The sequence below is a fragment of the Vombatus ursinus genome, unplaced genomic scaffold, assembly GCF_900497805.2.
Source record: "Vombatus ursinus unplaced genomic scaffold, bare-nosed wombat genome assembly UNPS02004827.1, whole genome shotgun sequence".
In the NCBI taxonomy this organism is placed as follows: domain Eukaryota; kingdom Metazoa; phylum Chordata; class Mammalia; order Diprotodontia; family Vombatidae; genus Vombatus; species Vombatus ursinus.
Window position 1 is genome coordinate 3,640,943 of NW_020944605.1, and position 21,754 is coordinate 3,662,696.

At 35.6% G+C, this 21,754-nt stretch overlaps 1 pseudogene; it reads left to right on the plus strand.

The window, feature by feature from the left end:
- Nucleotides 1–2,669: 2,669 nt before the first annotated feature.
- Nucleotides 2,670–3,320, plus strand: LOC114027881 (annotated as a pseudogene).
- The last annotated feature ends 18,434 nt before the right edge of the window (nt 3,321–21,754 follow it).

The following is a 21,754-nucleotide window of genomic DNA, read 5'->3' on the forward strand; positions in this document are numbered from 1 at the left end:
CTCTCTCTCTCTCTCTCTCTCTCTCTCTCTCTCTCTCTCTCTCTCTCCATTTCCCACCTTTTTATTTTCTTAATTGCTTAAAATGAAATAATTGGCTTTTCAAGACAGAGACCTGAGCTTCAGCTTGCTCAAAATGTGCTTTAATTAGCAATGTCGCCTTCATCATAGATCATTCATTCTTAAATAACATGAACAGGGAACTCTTACCAGAAAATATAACAGCCTTGTTGGCAGTGAGCCAATTTTGAAGAGATTCCCAAGTTGTGATTCATTGGGATTGATGAAGTATGTTGTGAATGGTAAGTAATGCATTTATCATGCCCAAAGGAATTATGTTCCCTTCAAGTATGCTTTAGGTGATATCATCTGATTCCTCTAATAAACCTATTGCTTTATCCTCTTTCAGGCCAATTCTGAGTCTGTTTATTAGCATATCAGTCCATATATTATTAAGAACTTCCCCTTCCCTGAAATAGTTTTAAGTAATAACTTTCAAAAGGCTAGTCATTCTTTTTGCATTTCAAAGAAGTTAGAATTATAAGAGATCTTAGATTTAATCTAATCACAGTACACCTAAGTGAAAATTTTTTTCTATTATTTAATTAGCAGTTTCAGAAATTAAAATTTGGCTTTATGAAATGTTTATGTCTATTTAATAAGGATTTACACACACGCACACTTATACATACATATTATATGTACATATGTATATACATATATAAATTTCATAATGTAATTTGAAAATAAAGTATATGTATATAATGGACATATATAAATATAGAATGTGTGTATATATATATAATGACATATATGTATCTAAAATCTATATGGTTGATATAGTCTCCACATCTTTCAGTTACATAGCAACCTGGTGACTTTATATCATCAATACTTTCTTTGAATAAAAAAAATAAACTAATAGGGACACTGAATTTGTTGAACACCAAATAACAATTCAAAGCATGAAATGGACTACATTATAATAGACTGGAAAAGACTGATTATGGACTGGGTATTAACCTTGTATCTATTGTTTGTGTATATACTCAGATCATTTACTTGTCAGAGCTAGTATCATGATAGGTAAAAATCAACAAGAATCATAATTAGGGAAAAAGTTAAGACATTTAATTAAAATAATTAAAATATGATTATTTATTTATGACTCGCCCATTAGATTTTAAGGCCCTTTTTCCTTTTTTTGTTTCTTTAGTACTTAGTAAAGTACCTGACATACAGTAGGCATTTAATAAATATTTATTGACAATAACTAATCAAGTTAATGTAATAAAAATGTTTAAATGGACAAAGCAAATGACATTTTCCTTGACTATAATATTTGCTTCCAAAATTTTAAGCAATGCAAATTGAAAGTCATGATTAAGAGACCAAAAGAACACACACAAAAATATTACCTTTATTTTCTGTTAGAGAGAGACCTACTAAAGGCAACATGTTTGTAGAATATAAATAGGTCTGTAAAATCTTATAAAGAAAGCTGACAAATCAGAATGATAAGTATAATCAAAGAAAACAGAGAGAAGAAATTGAGGGAAAATGAAAACATTTGAAAAAAATGTATTAAGATATTTGAGCAAAATCATTCAAGGATTAATCAAAGATAGGAATGAGAAGTATAATGAAAAGAAAAAAATGAATAAGATTTGCAAAAATCATCTCAACTTTTTTGTTTTGTTTTGTTTTTGTTTTTTCCCCATAAGGATAGTAGGACTGGGGGGGGGGGGCAGGGTGTCCAAGTATAACATCAAAGTCCCTGAGGTATTTATAGAGGAGATAATATTGTCACTAAAAAAGCAAAAGCAAAACAAAATAAACAAAAACATCTATATTGGATCAAATAAAAATAGAAGAAATAAATGGCAGCTGATCATGATACCATTCTGAAAGCATAGAGAGACTGATGTACAAGGTATCTAAATGTGGGAAAGATACTGTGGTTCAGTTGTTTTTCAGTCATGTCTGCTCTTCATGACTGTATTTGGGATTTTTTCAGCAGATTTCAGCCATTTCTTTCTCCAGCTCATTTTTATTTATTTGTTTGTTTATTTATGGTGAGGCAGTTGAGGTTAAGTGACTTGCCCAGAGTCACACAGCTAGTGTTATGTGTCTGAGGTTGGATTTGAACTCATGTCCTCTTAACTCCAGGGCAGGTGCTCTATCCACTGGACCACCTAGCCGCTCCTATCCAGCTCATTTTATAGATGAGGAAACTGAGGATTAAGTGACTTCTTTAGGGTCACAAAACTAGTAAGTGTCTGAAACCACATTTGAACTCAGGAAGACACTCCTTCTTGATGCCAGGTCTGGCACTCTATCCACTGTGCCACCTAACTGCCCCTAAAGATACTAAAGGCATGGGGAAGGGGGAAGAAATCTCACATCTTAAAAATGCTGAATAAAAGTAACCTAGAGAAAGTTAGTAACTATCAACCTAAATACCTATTTTCCAATTGATTCAAAATCTTTGAGTCGTTTATAAATGAATAAATCCATAACTTCCTGAATGAGATATGAGAGGAAAATAGCAGATGTTCCCAAACTATATTCTAAAATTCACCTTGGGGGGCTCTGATGGACTGAAATCATTGCTCTCTCAGCGTGCTTCTGGACGCAGCTTTCCTTTCCGATCGTCTGAGGGGCTTGCGAGGAGGGCTCTAAGCAGCCATGGCGCCCAGCCGAAATGGCATGATTCTGAAGCCCCATTTCCACAAAGACTGGCAAAGACGAGCTGCCACATGGTTTAACCAGGCAGCCAGGGAGATCAGAAGGCGAAACGCGTGTCAAGCAAAAGCACGTCGAATTGCTCCTCGCCTTGCATCTGGTCCTATGTGCGCTACTGTCCGATACCACACCAAAGTGTGTACTGGTAGAGGATTCAGCTTGGAAGAGCTTTGGGTGGCTGCTGTCCATAAAAAAGTGGCACAGAGCGTTGGTATCTCTGTGGACCCACGTCGCCGAAATAAGTCTACAAAGTCTCTCCAGGCAAATGTGCTATGGATAAAAGAAAATAGTTCCAAACTGATTCTCTTCCCAAGGAAACTATCTGCCCTCAAGAAGGGAGATAGCTCTGCTGAAGAACTCAGGTTGGCAACCCAGCTTACAGGACTAGTTATGCCCATCAGAAATGTCTACAAGAAAAAAGAGCTCTAGTCATTGCTGAAGACGAGAAGAATTTCAAGGCATTTGCTAGTCTTCGAATGGCCAATGCCAGTCTCTTTGGAATCCGGGCAAAATGAGCCAAGGAGGCTGCAGAGCAAGATGTGGAGAAGAAAAACTAAACAGCCTCTGAGAACTTTCAAATACAGGATGAAATAAAATAGACCTCTTTTTTATCATGTCACAATTAATTTAATTAATTTCTTTATATATATATATGTATGCTTCTGTGTTTATTATTGATTATGAAAAAGCCCTTGGGTTATAAAACAACAACAAGAAAACAAACAAAACAAAACAAAACCAAACAAAAAGAAAAACACTGCTGCCAGGGTCCCTTTGGCATGGAATTTTTTTATTTTGTTGTAATTCTGACAATTGACTATGACTTTCTTAGGCAGTTTTCTGATAATGTTATGTGGATTCTCAAAATTTGTATTTTGCCGTCTGTTTCCAAAATGTCTGGCCTTCTCCCCTACCATAAAATATTTTGAAGTATGAAATTCCAGGGTGTTTTGTTAATGTTGTTTTTTCTTGAAATTGTATGATACTTAATTTATCTCTATATCTCTTATCTTTATGCTCATTATTCTTGTTTTGTAAAGCTCTCATTTTTCCTTTCAAACTTTGAAAATAATTTATTTCATTATTTCTTTCTGATTTTATCTTTTTATTCTAATTTTGTAATTTTCTCTTTCAATTAATAAATGAGTGAAAGAATGACTGAATGAATGAAAAGCAAAGGTTTTACTACATACAAAGCACTGTACTAAGTGTTAGGACACAAAAAGCAAAGTGACAAAATTTCTACTCTCAACAAACACAATCTAATAGGGGGAAGATAATATGTATGAGATCGATTTTCAGATAATCTATTAGTATCAAGTTTCCCCATCTTTTGCAATGTATTTTCTAATCTACTGACACAATTGATTTTAGGTAGCCAAATCCCATAACTTGCCTTTTTTTAATTTGACATTTTCACTTAATTTCTTTTTTTTTTTCTGGTACATGTTTGATCTTTTTCAGAATTGATTCCTTTTCATTTCAAAATTGCAAAATTCACTGTAATACTTTCATCTTTCACAGGGAATTTTGTCTCAGTTTTGTTCTGATTCATTAAGAAGAATTTTTTTTCAAATGGTTCATTTGTACTTTTTAGTCACCTTTTTAGTCAAATGATCAATCGCTATGATAATGATGATGATGATGATGATGATGATGATGATGATGATGATGATGTGTGTGTGTCCTTGTTCTATAAGTACTTCTGTAGTGAGTATGCTCTGGTCTCATTTTACTGGAGCAAGACCAGCTATATCTTCCCCTCAGGGCTCAAGGAATACCCTAAAGTTTGGGATATCTCTTCTCCATTTCCATTAACTCAAACTTTGAACAGTTGTTAAGCACAAGGAGTGACCCAATTCCGTTTAACCTCTTAACATAAATTACTTTTTGTAAAGGGAAATTTACTTTGAAGATATACAATAGTGAAAGTACAAACATTGGCCAGACCCTGTTATGCTTCTCTTTCTTTCTTTCTCTCTTTCTTTCTCTCTCTCTCTTTCTTTCTTTCTTTTCTCATTTTCTTTCTTCATTTTTCGTTTTATTTTTTTATTTTTAAAGTCCAAATTCTCCCCCTTCCTGCTTCCCTCATCAATTAATAAAGCAAACAATATAATATCAATCATAAATGTGAAGTCATGTAGAACATTTCCATATTAGTTGTGTTGGAAAAGAAAAAATAAAAAGCAAGAAAGTATAAAAAAAATGCTTCATTATATACTCAGAGTTCATCAGTTCTCTCTCCAGGTAGATGACATTTTTAATCAAGAGTCCTTTGGACTTGTCTTGGATCACTGTTATGATCAGAGTAGCTAAATTTTTCACAGTTGGTCATTGTCACAATATTGCTATTACTGTAAACAATGCTCTCCTGGTTCTGCTCACTTCACTTTGCATCAATTCATATAAGACTTCCCAGATTTCTATGAAACCATCCTACTTTTCATTTCTTATAGAACAATAGTATTCCATCATAATCAAGTACCACAACTAGTTTTATGCAGTTCCCCAATTGATAGGCATCCCTTCAATTTATTTTTTTGTCTTTCTGGTTTTTTTGGCTAACACAAAAAAAACTGCTATAAATATTTTTGTACATATGGGTCCTTTTCTTGTCTCTTTTGTATATAGAACTAGTAGTAATAATGCTGGGTCAAAGAGTATGCACAGTTTTATAGTCCTTTGAGCATAGTTCCAAATTGTCCTTCAGAATGCTTGGACCAATTGACAACTCCATCAACAATGCATTAGTGGACCTATTTTTCCATATTGCTTCCAGCATTTATCATTTTCCTTTTCTGTCACACTGGCCTATCTGATATGTATGAGGCAGCAACACATAGTTGTTTTAATATGAACTTCTCTAGTCAATAAAGATTTGGAGTTGTTGTTTTTATGTGACTATTGATAGCTTTAATTTCATCTCACAAAAATTGCCTGGTAATATTCTTTGGCCATTTATCAATTGGGGAATCATTTTTGATTTTATAAATTTGGCTCAGCTTCACATATTTTTTAAAAATAAGGTCTCTACCAGACTAAAAAATTTCCCTGCAATCTCCTACTTTCTTTCTACTTTTGGCTGCATTTGTATTGTTTGTGCAAAACTTTTTCATGTAACCAAAATTATCCACTTTACTTCCCATGATCTCCATATTTTATTTGGCCCTAAACTCTTCTGTTATCCATAGTTTTACAGGTAAATTTTCCATGTTCCTCTAATTTATTTATTATAGCACCCATTATATTTAAATCATGTACCCATTTTGACATTATCTTGATATATGTTTTGAGATGTTTGTATATATCTAGTGTCTGCCAAACTGCTTTCCAGTTTTCCAAGAATTTTTTTTCAAATGGTGAATTGTTGCCCCAAAGCTTGAATCTTTGGGTTTATCAAAGACTAGATTAATGTGAACAATTACTACTGCATATTGTGTACCTAATCATTCCACTAATCTACCACTATACTTCTTAGCCAGTACAAGATTATTTTGATGTGCCCTACCTTCATTTCTAGAACTGACTTTCTTGAGTGCCTAGGCTGACCCTTGTGGGCTGATCATGAAAGGATGGAAGAATCCCCAGGATATTGCTTTAATGGATATTCTAGGAAACTTTTTCAAATGTGGATATTGCCCTGGGCCTAGAAACAGGGAGACCTGAGTTCAAATCCAGGCTCAGTTATTTACTAGAGATGTGACCCTGGCAAGTTATTTCATCCGATTGACATTTTTCCTCAACTGTAAAATGAGGATACTAGGGTTGTTGTGAAGATCAATTGAAATAATTATATTTTAAAGTGCTTAACACATTTCCTGGAACACAGTAGGCACTATATTAATTTCACAGGTGTGGGGAACCTGCTGCCTTGAGGCCACATGTGGCCTTCTAGGTCCTCAAGTACAGCCTTTTGACTGACTCCAAACTACACAGAACAAATCCCCTTAATAAAAGGATTTGTTGTGTAAAACTTAGACTTAATCAAAAGGCTGCACCTGAAGACCTAGAAGGTCACATATGGCCTCATAGTCACAGATTCCCCACTCCTGCTTCTCTTTCTTTCTTTTTTCTACTTTTCTCTCATTTTTGCTGGTTGCCAGTTTATTCCTGTGCTGTTATACAAGCACCATGCTTTCTGTTCTACTCCTACTTCCAAAATTTCTTATTCTGAATACTATCCTCATCCATTCTTATCCTGCCTTTTCTTCTCAATGTTCAAGATTTCCCTCATTTGAAGATTCCAATCCAGTGTCAAGGAATAGCATTTCTTCCGGTATCACGCAAAATGTTGAGAGAGAGAGAAGGAAAGACAGAGAGAGAGAGAGACAGACAGACAGACAGACAGACAGACAGAGACAAAGACAGAGACAGATAGACAGAGACAGAGACAGATAGACAGAGACAGAGACAGAGACAGAGAGCCTTTCATGACCAGGGATCAATCTAGAGACTCAAGAAATTCAGTCTCAGAAAGAATATGAGACCCAGTGGAATGGGATTGTTAAATATGGTAAAGATGCTAAACTATCATGTTCTCTGTCTTTATATACACATATGTACATAAATATTTAAGTACATGTATGTGTTTACATACAAATGTACATATATGTGTGCATGAATGTATTTAAGTGGAATTGTGATTTTACTGATATAGGGAGCCAGCAGTGAAGAATTCCCTCTATAAAGGCTGCTCTGTCTCTTTTTCATTCCCAACATTATCAAATGAGGATGTGCCAAGCCAATATTCCACAAGCATTTGCTAACCACTTACTCTCTTCTAGATACTGATTTAAGTGCTAAAGATACAATTAAAAAAGCAAAAAGAGCCTTAGCTCTCTAGAATCATACATTCTAATGTGAGCTAATAAGTCTACATCAATCAGTGCATAAAAATTAAATGGAGATAAAATAGAAGGCATCCTTAGAAGGGAGGCTCTGGCAGTTGGCCGTACTAGGAAAGGCCTCCTGCATGAAGTGGTGGTTTAGCTGAGTCTTAAAGGAAGTCTAGAATTCTAAGGGTTGGAGGTGATGAGGAAGCATATTAAAGATGTGGGGAACAGCCAACACAAAACAGTCAGATAAAGATATGACATGAAGTGCTCTGTGTGAAGGACAGCAAATTGGTCAGCATGGTTGGATTGTCCAGTATATGGAGGGAATTAATTCATTAAAATAATTAAAAGACTGAAAAAGTCAAGTTGTGGAGAGCTTTAAATGCCTAAAACAAAAGTTCATGTTTGATCGTTGGAGTAATAGGGAGTCAGTGGAATTTACTGATGACATGAAGTAAGATAGACATATGTTTTAGGAAAATCAGTTTGGCAGCAATATGAAGTGTGTATTGGAGCAGTATAGAAAGAGTGGAGCAGTGGCAAGGCATAGGCAGTACTTGAAGCATGAAGTACAAATAGAAGGTGGTTGTGATAGTCCAGGCAAGTGGTGATGTGGCCTTGAACTAGAATTTTGGCTGTGTGAGGGACAGAAGGGAGTTTAAATGATGTTATAGAAAATGGAGGATGTAAGAGATCCTGTAGAGGAAGAAATAAGAAGATTTGACAATTGATTGGATATGTAGAGTGAATAAGAGTCAAAGATGACATTGAAGTTGCAAACTGTATGGCCAAAAGAGCAAATGGGTTTTGGTCAATAATAGGAATGTTTAGAACATTTATGGGCTACAGAGAGAGAAAAAAATGAGCTCTGTTGTTTTAGACAAGCTGAGCTTGAGATACCTATAGAATATCCAATTCCTAATGTCCAATAGGTGGTGACATAGGCAAGAGCTCAGGAAGGGCAGTAGTAGAGTGTGTGTACATATGTGTGCATATATGTATATATATACACATACACTTATACACACATATATGGCATGTATATGTGTATGTATGTGTAAATGCATATATAATACATATGCATATATACATACATATGCATATATACATATATATTAACATGATTTGTGTAACCATGATAAAGCTACTACTTGGCTTTTTCAGTCTTTTCATTATTTTAATGAATTAATTCTCTCCTTATATTCAACAATACAATCATGCTGACCAATTTGCTGTCTTTCACACAGAACACTGCATATCCTATCTTCATCCCTTGTATTGGCTGTTCCCCACACCTTTAATGTGCTGCCTTATCATCTCCAACCCTTAGAATTCTAGACTTCCTTTAAGATTCAGCTAAACCACCATTTCATGCAGGAAGCCTTTCCTAGTATGGTCAACTGCTAGAACCTCCCTTCTAAGAATGCTTTCTATCTTATCTCCACTTAATTTGTATGTACCAATTGATATTAGAATGTATGATTCTAGAGAGCTGAGGCTCTTTTTGCTTTTTTAAATTGTATTTCTAGCACTTAAAACAGGGGCTAGAAGAGAGTAAATATTTATTAAATGCTTGTGGAATATTGGCTTGACATATCCTCACTTGGTAACTGCTGGGAGCAGGTCTGGGAGTTAGGAATACCTGGTTTTAAGGGACAGTCAACTAACCTCTTAGTCCTCCAGGCAAATATCTAAATAACTGTGCTTTCAAACATTTGTTGATGTACTTTGATAGAAAGAATTTCCTCACTGGTAGGAATCAATACCCATGAAATCACAGTTTCAGACAAAATGAATATATATACACATATTTTACTACTTGAAATTCTGTGGACATATAAAACAGAAAGATTCTCTGGGAGTCAAGATATTAGCCATGTCATTAGTTTTACCTAGGAATAAAGAATAAAGCCATTCTTTATTTTTTTAGCATTGGATAACTGATCCCAAAGTAACTTGATAACTCATTCCAGTTTGAGCAGAAGCAAACTTAATCCTTCAAGATTTCCCTCACTCCCTCATTCCTATCTTCTCTCCCTTCCTAAAAAAGATAGGTTCACTCCTGAAATAACTAACGATCCTACCTCCATGTTATTTTGCATGCAATGTCATATCGATGTGGGCTGAGTTGAGAAGAAAAGAATAACAAGAACGTGTGAAGGTGACTCATAATGCTGTGTTCAAATTATTTTCTATAAATAAAGAAGATAACATGCATCAACATCATCAGTGTAGCTGTGGAATCAGTTTGTCTCTAGTGCCAAGCTGTATTATTTCATATTTTATGTCATTGTTATGAATATTAACTTTGAAAGCTTTAGTAAAGAGTCAAAGTGATTTTGAAGATATGGATCTTCTCTTATAAAAGGCTTGCAATTTCTCTTACTCTAATGATTGTTGCAACTGAAATACAAAATGCAACCTGATGAATATCTACCTTGCTAAAACATGATTCTGTTTAGGAGGAATGATTTGGATGTTTCTGCTTCCTTCAGGGAAGAGAAAGAAAATTCCTGTATTCCTTAGTATTTCATTTTCTGCTTTTTACATTTGATGGGAGTATTAACCATCTTGTCTTTAAAGACAGGATTTCAGGGGCAGCTAGGTGGCAGACACTTGACACTAGCTATGTGACCCTAGGCTGGTCACTTAACCCCAATTGCCTCACCAAACAATAAATAAATAAATTGATAGAGAAATAAATAAACACAGATAGTATTTCAGCAATTAAAGTTGGAGTAACTAAAGTTGGAATAACTTGAGATCTTTTATCGTAGTAATATGGCTCCTAAAAGCTGAGGTTTCTTATGGCCAGACAGCTAGCTTCATTCACTTAAGGAAAGCCTTTTGCTTTTGTATTTAATTACCTTCTCTTTCCTGATGATTCTCTTACCTACCTATCCTGCCCCAATTTCTCTGCTGACCTCCAATTTCACAACTGCCTTTCAAAAAATTTTAACTGGATATCCAGAAAACATTTTAAACTCAATATATCCAAAATAGAATTCATAATCTTTCCCCCTGAAACACCTTCCCTGTTACTTATAGAGGGTAACACCATTCTCCCAGTTCCTAAGTCTTACACCTAAAAGTTATCCTGGACTCCTCCCTATCTCTCACCTCCCATATGCAATCTGTTGCCACAGCCTGTCAATTTCACCTTTGCAACATCTTTTGAATAGGGTCCCTTCTTTCCTCTGACTCTGCTACCACTCTAGGGAATGCCCTCATCATCTCACATCTGGATTATTGCAGTAACCTGTTGAGGAGAATGCCCATCTCAAGTCTCTCCCCACAGCAATCCATCATCCATGTAGCCGCTTTAGTGCTTTTCTTAAAGAATAGGTCTGATCACATCACCCCTCACCTTAATAAACTCTAATAACTCCCTTTAGACTCCAAGATCAAATACAGAGTACTGTTTGGCATTCAAAGCCCTTCGTAACCTTGGCCCCTCCTACCTTTCTAGTCTTCTTATACCTTATTTCTAGAGAAGTATTATTTGACCCAGGGACACTAGCCCCTTGACTGTTTCACAAACAAGACACTTTATCTCTTCATTTAGTCATTTTCCCTGGCTTTCCCCCAAGCCTGGAAATCTTTCCTTACCCAACTCTACCTACTGACCTCCCTAGCTTCTTTTAAGTTTCAATTAAAATCCCATCTTTTTCTAGAAGGTTTACCTAATGCTTCTTATTTCTAGTGCCTTCCCTCTGTTAATTATTTCTTATTTATCCTGTGTATAGCTTGCTTTGTGGCATTTTTTTTTCTGCATATTGTGTCCTCCATTAGAATGTAAGCTTTTTGAGAACAAGGAGCATCCTTTCCCTTCTTCTGTATCCCCAGTACATAGCATAGTGCTTGGCACACATTAAGTGTTTAATGAATGTTTATTGATTGATTGAAATTAGACCAACTCTAGCATACTAGAGGGCTGACACTTGCACAGAGTGTCTCAGATAATATTTCTTCATTTGGAGATGTTTAAAGACTACTTCCTGAAAGAGTTGTGATAATGTACAGTGAAAGTATCTTGGGGACAATGTGGAACATGTGAGGAGGAAGCTCTTTGATAGATTTGGAGGTATTCAAAAAGGCTTGTCAGTCTCAGCTACTTCATCTTTTGCCTGATTTGTTCTTGGTGGACCTTGGTGATGCCTTTAATCTCAGTATCCAGTGAGATTCATACTCTAATGGGAGAGGCCTTAGGCTTTTCTCTTGCCTGAGGCCATGGGGTCTATATCAAATGAAATGTGAAATGCACCTTAATTGTTGGCTACCATGTGATATGTATATATATATTTGATAAGAATTTGTTCCATAAAACTTTTACTCAGTCAGAAGGCCACACTCAAGGACCTAGAAGGCCACATGTGGCCTTGAGGCCTCAGGTTCCCCACCACTGTTCTAGACCCAAGCCAGCAGAAGCTGAGATAAGGACTCATGAAATCATTCTGATACCTCTGGACATGGGCCCAGTGCTATGAAGGAACTGAGCTAAGTTTTGAGCATATTCATCCCAGAGTCCAAGTTGCTATAGGAATGAGCATGTCATGGGCAGTTGGCAGGAAAGTTTATACTTTGTTCTTGCTTTAAAGTAAACATAACTTTGTAAAAGCTAATTTATTTTAAGTGATTAAATGGGACTGGAGTACTAGTTACTAGACCCTTAAAAGGAAAGAGAACACAGCTATCTTGAGCCACTGAAAGTAGAAAAAAGAGATACTCACAAAGTCCTTAGGACAATCTGGAACCCAAAGAAGGGTGATATAACTGCCTGGCTCTGGGAAAGGAAACTAGAGTATATATGCTACCTTAGGATCAGTTTTCACTCTGATTAGAGTCAGTTCAAAGAGCAAATTCCAAGTCCAGATATGGTACTTAAATAGATATCCCACGGAACAGACCTTCCTTTACTCTTAGCAATTTATCTGAGCTTTTGTTTCTTCCTAGGAAAGATGAGAATTAGAATGTTACTTACTTAACAGGACAGTTGTGAGAATCAAAAGAGAAAATGTATGTAAAGAGTTTTGAAATTAAAAAATGACTAAGTATTTATATTTCTGGGAGCAATTATTATTAGGGAAAAAGTAGAGTAGGAAATGTTGCAATCTGAGATTTTTTTTTTTTAATTTCAGGATTACTTATAATATCCTTAATGTTCCTAGACCTCTTTTGGATATATCACCCTTCTTGTCCCCATCATTCCAAGAAATAGAAATGGTGAAATACACAACTTGTCTGGAGTCATGAAGGCAAATGCAACATCTTCCTATACCTGCACAGCTAATTTTTTTTGATGCCCTGATTGTATATGCTTAGGATAGTACTACAACTAATCACCATATTTTCCAATTTATATGAGAGATGAACACCTGCAAAGGTGTGTGCAGATTGGATTTTTGTAAATCTAAATAAATTTTAAATGTCTTGTAGGTAGGAAATTACTATTTGAAGGTATCCTACTGTCAACTATTTTTATAAAGAATCCTCTTATAAAGTAATCATCACCCTCTAATTTATTTTCTGTATGTGTAGAGATTTTAAAATGTTATGTCAAGTTTGCTTAATGAGGTACTGTCTTGTGTGTTCTTAAAGAAAATGATATGACTAAATTCCAAGCAAATTAGATAACAGTATATTGTTTATGTAGTTCAAGATGTGCCATCTTGACTCAGACATCCTCTCACAGAAGCCTGAGCCAAAGAGATTTCTATTGGTGTTAGTTTTAACGATGACAACAGCTCTGACCTGAACCCCTTCACTCTCTATAAGTAATTCCCTTGGCATCACAGAAATTTTCAGAACTATACAACAGAAGCTTCATTCCTACTAAAGGCCTCCTCCGAGTTTCTTCCTCTTGTTCTTTTTAATTTTGTTTTAGTTACTTAATAGTTAAACTTGAAATATGTTAAGAAATCCTCTACTACATTCAAGCCCTGTATTTTTTTTTTTCCCCAAGGAAGCAGAGTGGATTTGAAATCAGAGCTCCTCCCAGATCCTAGCTCAGTTACTATCATCATGACTCTGAGCAAGTAGATTTACTTCTGGGCCTCAGTTTTATCTGTTATATGATGCAGGGGATAAGAAGAGAGAGTCTTAATCTCTAGAGTTCCTTCCATCCTTAATTCACATGATATTATGATCCCCCTCAGTTAAAGGTATATCAGAAAAGTTCTCCTGGCATTATCAATCTCGTCTTGTTCTTAACTTAGGTAAATCACTTTCACTCAGGATTTCATTTCCTCATTCACAAAATCAAAGAGTTGGACTAAATGATCACTAAGATCTCCTCCAGGTCAAGATTTCTGGGGTTCTGTGGAATTTGGCATATGAATGTGATTGGTTTGTGATAGGTGAAATGTATGGGGGAATGATTTCATAGATAAAGAGAATGGAAGTATTTACTGTCTACCTTCCACTTACTTTCTGTTTCTACCAATCCTTTTTAAAGGAGCTTTGAAAAATCTTTAAATAATATTGATGAAATTATCTGTTGGATATAAAAGTCCTTCTTATCCAAGATATAGGAATATGTGAATGTGAGAAGAGAATGAGACAAGGTAAGTAAATACACTATTATGTCTCACAGGAGTAGATAAGAAAACAATAGAAAAAGAAAGGAGATAGGAGGAAATTAAATATAACTGAGTAGTTAGCATAACTGCATTAATATTTGGGAGTTGTAGCACCAGCCCTGGAATCAGAAGGACCTGAATTCATGTCTGGCCTCAGATACTTACTAGCTATGTGACCCTGGACAAGTCACTTAACCCTGATTACCTAAAAAAGGGGGAGAGGGTCTTGTGCAGATAATTTCTGGGAGAATGATACTTGATCAAAGAAGTGGACAAGCATAGATTTCCATAGCATTTCCTTTGTGGGTCAAGACTGAGAGCTGAGAATTAAGATTTAAGGTTTGTGACCCTCACATTTATCTTCCCTCCCCTCCTAAAAGATACCAAATCAAATAAGATCAGTATCAAATAAAAAAGCAACGGTGCCCACACTGACTTTCAGCGACTCACTTACCGTGGCTTCGCTATATCTCTGTTTCCTCATCTCAAAGATGTGGCAGTTTAAATAAGGTCTTAGCTTTAAATAGATACATTCTGGAATGAAAAATAATATATTTTGTGGAACAGGAAAAATTTAAATTTTCTTGTGAACTTAGAACTAAATGCTAGAGCTGTAATGGAGATTTAGTGATAGTCACAGAACCTGTGATTTCATCAGAAAATACATCTACTAATGCAAGCTGACTTCTGAATAGTCTTTGTTTCTGAAAACACTAGAGAGTGACTTGGCTAGGGTCACACAATCAATATTTGTATTAGAAGTAGAACTTGAACTCATCTTTTTTTTTTTTTTAACTCCAAAGATAGCCTTCTAGCCACTGGGTAATACAGCCTCTTTAAATATAAAGTAGGGAGCAAGTAGGTGGCACAATGGTTAGAGCACTGGCCCTGGAGTCAGGAATTCCTGAGTTCAAATCAAGCCTCAGACACTTACTAGATGTGTGACCCTTGACAACTCACTTAACCCCTATTGCATCCAAAAAAAATGAAATATAACTTAAGAGATAGTTTACTGCAATCTCCGTATATATTAAATAATGAAACTAAGGCCCAGAAAGATATAGGCACTTAACTGATATCAAACAACTTGGAAATATAAGAGCTAAAATTTAAAGCTAGGTCTTCTCACCTTTTTTTTTTTAATTGTAGCATGTAAACATGGGGATTTCATTTTATAGAAAAAATAAACAGAATCTTATATGCAGTACCAACAAATAAAGTGTTAAAATACTAATACAAAAAAAGCAAAATTTAGAATTTTGTTAAGACCTTATTCTGGTTAACCTTTATAAAAATGGGAAAACTGGTTTTAAGAGGTTCCTTGAGGGCTATGCAAAGAGCAATATCTAAGTGAACATTCCTGCTAATAGTACAAATGGAAAGGATTGAAGGATTAAGAAGGATAGATATTTTAACTGCATTCCTTTCTGTTAGGACATAGGAAAAGCTGAAAAAGAGCAGTAGCATGTTCAGGCCTAAGGGAATATAGTTTCTCATTGAATTAGAGAGAAAAGAGAGAGTTAAGTCAATGAACAAGTCTTTATTAAGTGTTGACTATGTGCAGAGCACTAAGCAAAGTACAAAGAATACAAATAAACATAGATAGAAAGATAGTCCCCACCCTCAAGGAACTTACATTTTAATGGCCAAAACAACACATAAAAGGAAGCTGGGGCCTAGAATGGTGGCAGTGGGAAACAAAAACACCTGGCCTAGGGGCATGATAGAAAAAGTCCTTAGTAGAGCTAGAAGATAAATGAGTCTTGACTTGGATGGGGCACCCTCCTTAAATGGGGGTCCCAGGAGGTGTCATCCAATCGAAGGGAAAAGGTGGAGGGATGCTTACATTGTATGAATTCCAGGCCTGTAGTGAAGCAGAAAGAAAAGTTAGGACATAGCAAAGGAAGTACAGAATTGAGCATAAAGAGGAATGACAAAGGATTAAGAGTGGAGAGAATATGTTCTGAATTTAGAAGACCTGTGTTTAAATCCTGATTCAGCAGAATACTCTGACTTGGTAGAGGCTTCACTTCCCTCTTAAAGCCCATTTCACCCCTGATAAAGTGGAGGTGATAATATTCATATAACTTACTTCACTGAGTGCAGTGAAGAATATACTTTGTAAACTATAAAATGTAATATAAATGAGACATATTGAAAGTAGTCATTAAGCATAGAAAGGGCTAGGACAAAAAAATAACACTCCCTTAAAAATTCTTAATTTGTGTGTGGGGAGGGGGAGGGAATAGAGCCAAGATGATGGAAAAAAGGCAATAACTTTCCTGAGCTCTTCCAAATTCCACTCCAAAGAATTTTAAATAATGCCTCAAAATGAATTTAGTAGTCACAGAACCCACATAAGAAAAGGTGAAGCAATTTTCCACCCAAGACAACTTAGAAGGTTGGCTGGAAAGGTCTGCCACAATAAGCTGAAAGTAGAGAAAAGGCCAGGCCTCAGCAAGCCAGTAGTAGATCTTAGAGGCAACTGAATCAGCAGTGGAAATAATGGCTTCCAGAAATCTCAGTCCATATATGGGCATGGTCCACAACTGGTCAGAAGGAGATTACAGAGGTCTCTTTGTTGGCACTGGGTGCAGGGCTATGTTGCATTGCCCATACATGGATCCAAGTCACACTACTGGGTCACAGTAAGAAGGAGTGCTATCACAGCAAAACTTGTGGCTTGAAGGAGAGATGGGACTTTGATCACAGTTCTATGGTGGAAAAAAGTACTTGTGGTCACTCACAGATCACAGCACTGGCCAGAAGAACAGTGATCCCACCTCTCATTAGATGTTCCCCTATTGGAATGTCTAAAATTAACAGACTCCCAGAACTAGCTCTGAGAATAGCAGTAAGAAAGGTCTAAAACTTGGGACAGTGCTCCCTAGACCTTGGGAACAGAGCCCCACTTTAATATACAGTTAAAAAACCAAGTAAAAAGTTGGAAAAATGAGCAAAAAAAAAATGCCTGACCATTGAAAGTTATGATGGTTTCAGGAAAGATCAAAACACAAACTCAGAAGACAACAAGCCAAAACTGATACATTCAAAGCTTCAAAGAAAAAAAGTAAATAGGTTTAAAGTCCAAAAAGAATTTCTAGAAGAGTTTAAAAAAATTGAAAAATCAAATAAGAGAGGTAGAAGAAAATTGAAAAAAGAAATGAGAGTGATGCAAGAAAATCATGACAAAGGTGTCAACAGCTTGGTAAAGGAGGGGAAAAATACTGAAGAAAATAAGAACTTAAAAAAGAAAAAACAGAATAGGCCAGATGGCAAAAGAGGCACAAAAATCCACTGAAAAAAAGAACTCCTTAAAAAGCAAAATTAGATAAATGGAAAAAGAGGTACAAAAATTTCCCGAAGAAAAGACCTCCTAAAAAGTAGAATTGGCCAAATGTAAAAGGAGGTACTAAAGTACACTGAAGAAAATAATTCCTTAAATAATTTCTTAAAAATTAGAAAGCAAGTAGAAGCTAATCACTCTATGAGACATCAAGAATCAATCAAACAAAATTTTAAAAAAATGAAAAAGTAGAAAAAATGTAAAATATCTCATTTGAAAAAACAAACAAACTGACCTTGGAAATAGATCTAAGAGAGATAATTGAAGAATTATTGGAACTTCACCCTTGATCATACTATCTTGGAAGAACTGGAAATTTACAGGTCCCTAGGAGTATCTCTGAAAACAGCTGCACAAAACCCCTGAAGCTTAAGACAGTACATTCTCCACTCTGGAAGCAGACCCCATGTGAACAAAGGGTCATGGAGATCATGAGCAAACTGTGCAAAAAAAGTCAGACCATAGAATCTTTCTTTGGTGACAAAGAAGATCAAAACATATAACCAGAAGAAGACAAGAAAGTTAAAGCTCCTACATCCAAAGCCTCCATGAAAAATATGAATCAGTTCCAGACCAAGAAAGAGTTCAAAAAGGATTTTGAGAAGCAAGTAAGAGAAGTAGAGGTAAAACTGGGAAAAGAAATGAGAGTGATGCAAGAAAATCATTAAAAAGAGTCAACAGCTTGCTAAAGGCGACCCCTCAAAAATACTAAAGAAAATAACACCTTAAAAAATAGTTTAACCCAAATGCCAAAAGAGGTCCACAAAGCCAAAGAGGATTAGAATGCCTTAAAAAGCAGAATTGGCCAAATGGAAATGGAAGTCCAAAAGCTCACTAAAGAAAATAATTCCTTAAAAATTACAATGGAGCAAATGGAAGCTAGTGACTTTATGAGAAATCAAGACATTGTAAAATAAAACCGAAAGAATGGGGAAAAAAGTAGAAGACAATGTGAAGTATCTCATTGGAAAAACAACTGACCTAGAAAATAGATCCAGGAGAGATAATTTAAAAATTATTGGACTACCTGAAAGCCGTGGTCAAAAAAAGAACTTAGACATCATCTTTCAAGAAATTTTCAAGGAAAACTGCCCTGATATTCTAGAACCAGAGGGTAAAATAGAAATTGAAAGAATCCACCAATCACCTCCTGAAAGAGATCCCCAAAGGAAAACTTCTAAGAATATTGTAGCCAAATTCCAGAGGTCCCAGATCAAGGAAAAAATATTAAAAGTAGGCAAAAAGAAACAATTCAAGTATTGTGAAAACCCAATGAGGATAACACAAGATTTAGCAGCTTCCACATTTAGGGACCAGAGTGCTTGGAATATAATATTCTGGAAGTCAAAGGAGATAGGATTATAGCCAGGAATCACCTACCCAGAAAAACTGAGTATAATCCTTCAGGGGAAAAAATGAACATTCAGTGAAATAGAGGACTTTCAAGTATTCTTGATGAAAAGACCAGAGCTGAATAGAAAATTTGACTTTCAAATACAAGACTCAAGAGAAGCATGAAAAGGTAAACAGGAAAGAGAAATCATAAAGGGCTTATTAAGGTTGAACTGTTTACATTCCTGCATAGAAAGATGATATATGTAACTGGAGATCTTTGTCAGTATTAGGGTAGTTGGAGGGAAAAGATTATAGGTATATAAAAATAGATAGATAGATAGATAGATAGATAGATAGATAGATAGATAGAGGGCACAGAGTGAGCTGAAGATGAGCAGGTTATGTCTGGAGAATAAAATTAAGGGATAAGAGAGGATTATACTGGGAGAAGGAGAAAGGGCGAGGTAGAATGGGGTAAATTATCTCACATAAAACAGACAAGAAAAGGCTCTTACAGTGGAGGGGAAATGGGAGAAGGTGAGAGGGCATGAGTGAATCTTATTCTCATAGGATTTAACTTAAGGAGTGAATAACATACACACTCAATTGGGTATGAAAATCTATCTTACCTTACAGGAAAATGGGGGGGGAAGGGGACAAGAGAGCAGGAGGATGATAGTGGGGAGGGCATATTGTGGAAGGGGTAATCAGAAACAAACACTTCTAAGGAGGGACAGGGTCAAAAGAGAGAATAGAATAAATGGGGGCAGGGTAAGAGGAAGGGAAATACAGTTAGATTTTCACAATATGACTATTACTATAGAAGTGTTTTGCATGACTACACATGTATAACCTGTATCGAGTTGCTTGCCTTCTCAATAAGAGTGGGTAGGGAGGGAGGAAGGGAGAAAATTTGAACCCAAAGTTTTAAAAACAAATGTTAAAAATTATTTTCACATGGAACTGGGAAATAAGATATATAGAAATGGGGTGTAGAAATCTATCTTGCCCTACAGGAAAATAGAAGGGGAAGGGGATAAGAGAAGGGAGAGAGATAGAAGGGAGTGCAGATTAGGGGGAAGGGTATTCAGAATGCATGCTCTCATGGGGTGGGGGGAGGGATGAAATGGGGAGAAAATTTGAAACTCAAAATCTTGTGGAAGTGAATGTTGAAAACTAAAAATAAATAAATTAATTACAGTGTTAAAAAAAGAATTATTGCACGCATGGAAAGTTGTGATAAAAAAAAAAGAGCTTAGACAGCATCTTTCAATTGGTTATCAAGAAAAATTGCCCTGATATTCTAGAGCCAGAGAGTAAAACAGAAATTGAAAGAATCCACTAATCACCTTCTGAAAGAGATCACAAAATGAAAACTTTCCTGGAATATTATAGCCAAATTCCAGAACTCCCAGGTCAAGAAGAAAATATTGAAAGTAGCCAGAAAGAAATAATTCAAATATCATGGAACCACAGGATTTAGCAGCTTCCACATTAAAGGATCTGAGGGCTTTTGGAGGGAAAAGGAGCTGGTATTACAATCAAGAATTACCTACCCAGAGAAACTGAGTATAACACTTAGGGGAAAATGAGTACTCAACAAAATTGAGGACTTTCTAATATTCCTGATGAAAAGACCAGAGATGAATAGAAAATTTGACTTTCAAATACAAGACTCAAAAGAAACATAAAAAGGTAAACAGGAAAGAGGAATCTAAGGGATTCAATAAAATTAAACTGTTTACATTCCTACATGGGAAGGTGATACTTGTAACTCCTTAGAACTTTTTCATCATTATGGAAGTTAGAATCAGTTTACATAAACAGAGTAGATAGGTGTGAATTAAATATGATGGTATGGTATGTATTATTATGTAAAATTAAATTAAATTAAGAATGAGAAAGAGGAATGCACTTAGAGACACAAAATGGGAAGGATAGAATGGGGTAAATTATCACATATAAAGGAAGTTCAACAGAGCTTTTACAGTGGAAAGGAAGATGACATAGGTGTGAGTGCTTGAACCTTACTCTCATTGGAATTGGTTCAAATAGTGAATAACACACACACTCAGCTGGGTGTAGAAATCTATCTACCCTACACAAATTTAGAAGAGGAAGGGGAAGAAGGGCCAATTAGGAGAGTCAGTAGTTAGAAGCAAAACACTTTTGAGAATGGACAGAATGAAAGAAGAGAGAGAGTAGGATAAATGGAGGGAGGGATACGATGGGGGAAAATGAGCGGTTAGTAATCATTAACTGTGAAAAAATTTACAACAAGTTTCTTTAAAAAAGGCCTCATTTCTCAGATATATAGAAAATTGAGTCAAATTTTTAAAAATAAAAGTCATTCTTTAACTGATAAATGGTCAAAGGATATGAACAGACAGGTTTCAGATGAAGTAATCAAAGCTGTCTATAGTCACATAAAAATGTTCTATATCACTATAACTGGAGAACTGCAAATTAAAACAACTCTGAGTTGCCATCACATGACTCTCAGACTGGTTAATATGACAGAAAAGGAAAATAACAAATGTTGGAGGTGATGTGGGAAAATGGAAACTACCACATTATCAGTGGAATTGTGAATTGATTCAACTATTCTGAAGCACAATTTGGAATTATGTGCAAAGGGCTATAAGACAATGCATACCCTTTGATCCAGTAATACCACTACTAGGTCTATATCACAAAAAGATAAAAAAAGGAAAAAAAAAGACCTATATGTATAATAATATTTATAGTAGTTCTTTTAGTGGTGTCAAAGAATTGGAAATTTAGGGGACATCCATCAATTGGAGAATGGCTGAACAAGTTGTGGTATATGAATGTAATGGAATACTATTATACTAGAAGTAATGATGAGCAGAATGCTCTCAGAAAACCTTGGGAAGACTTGACCTGTTACAAAGTGA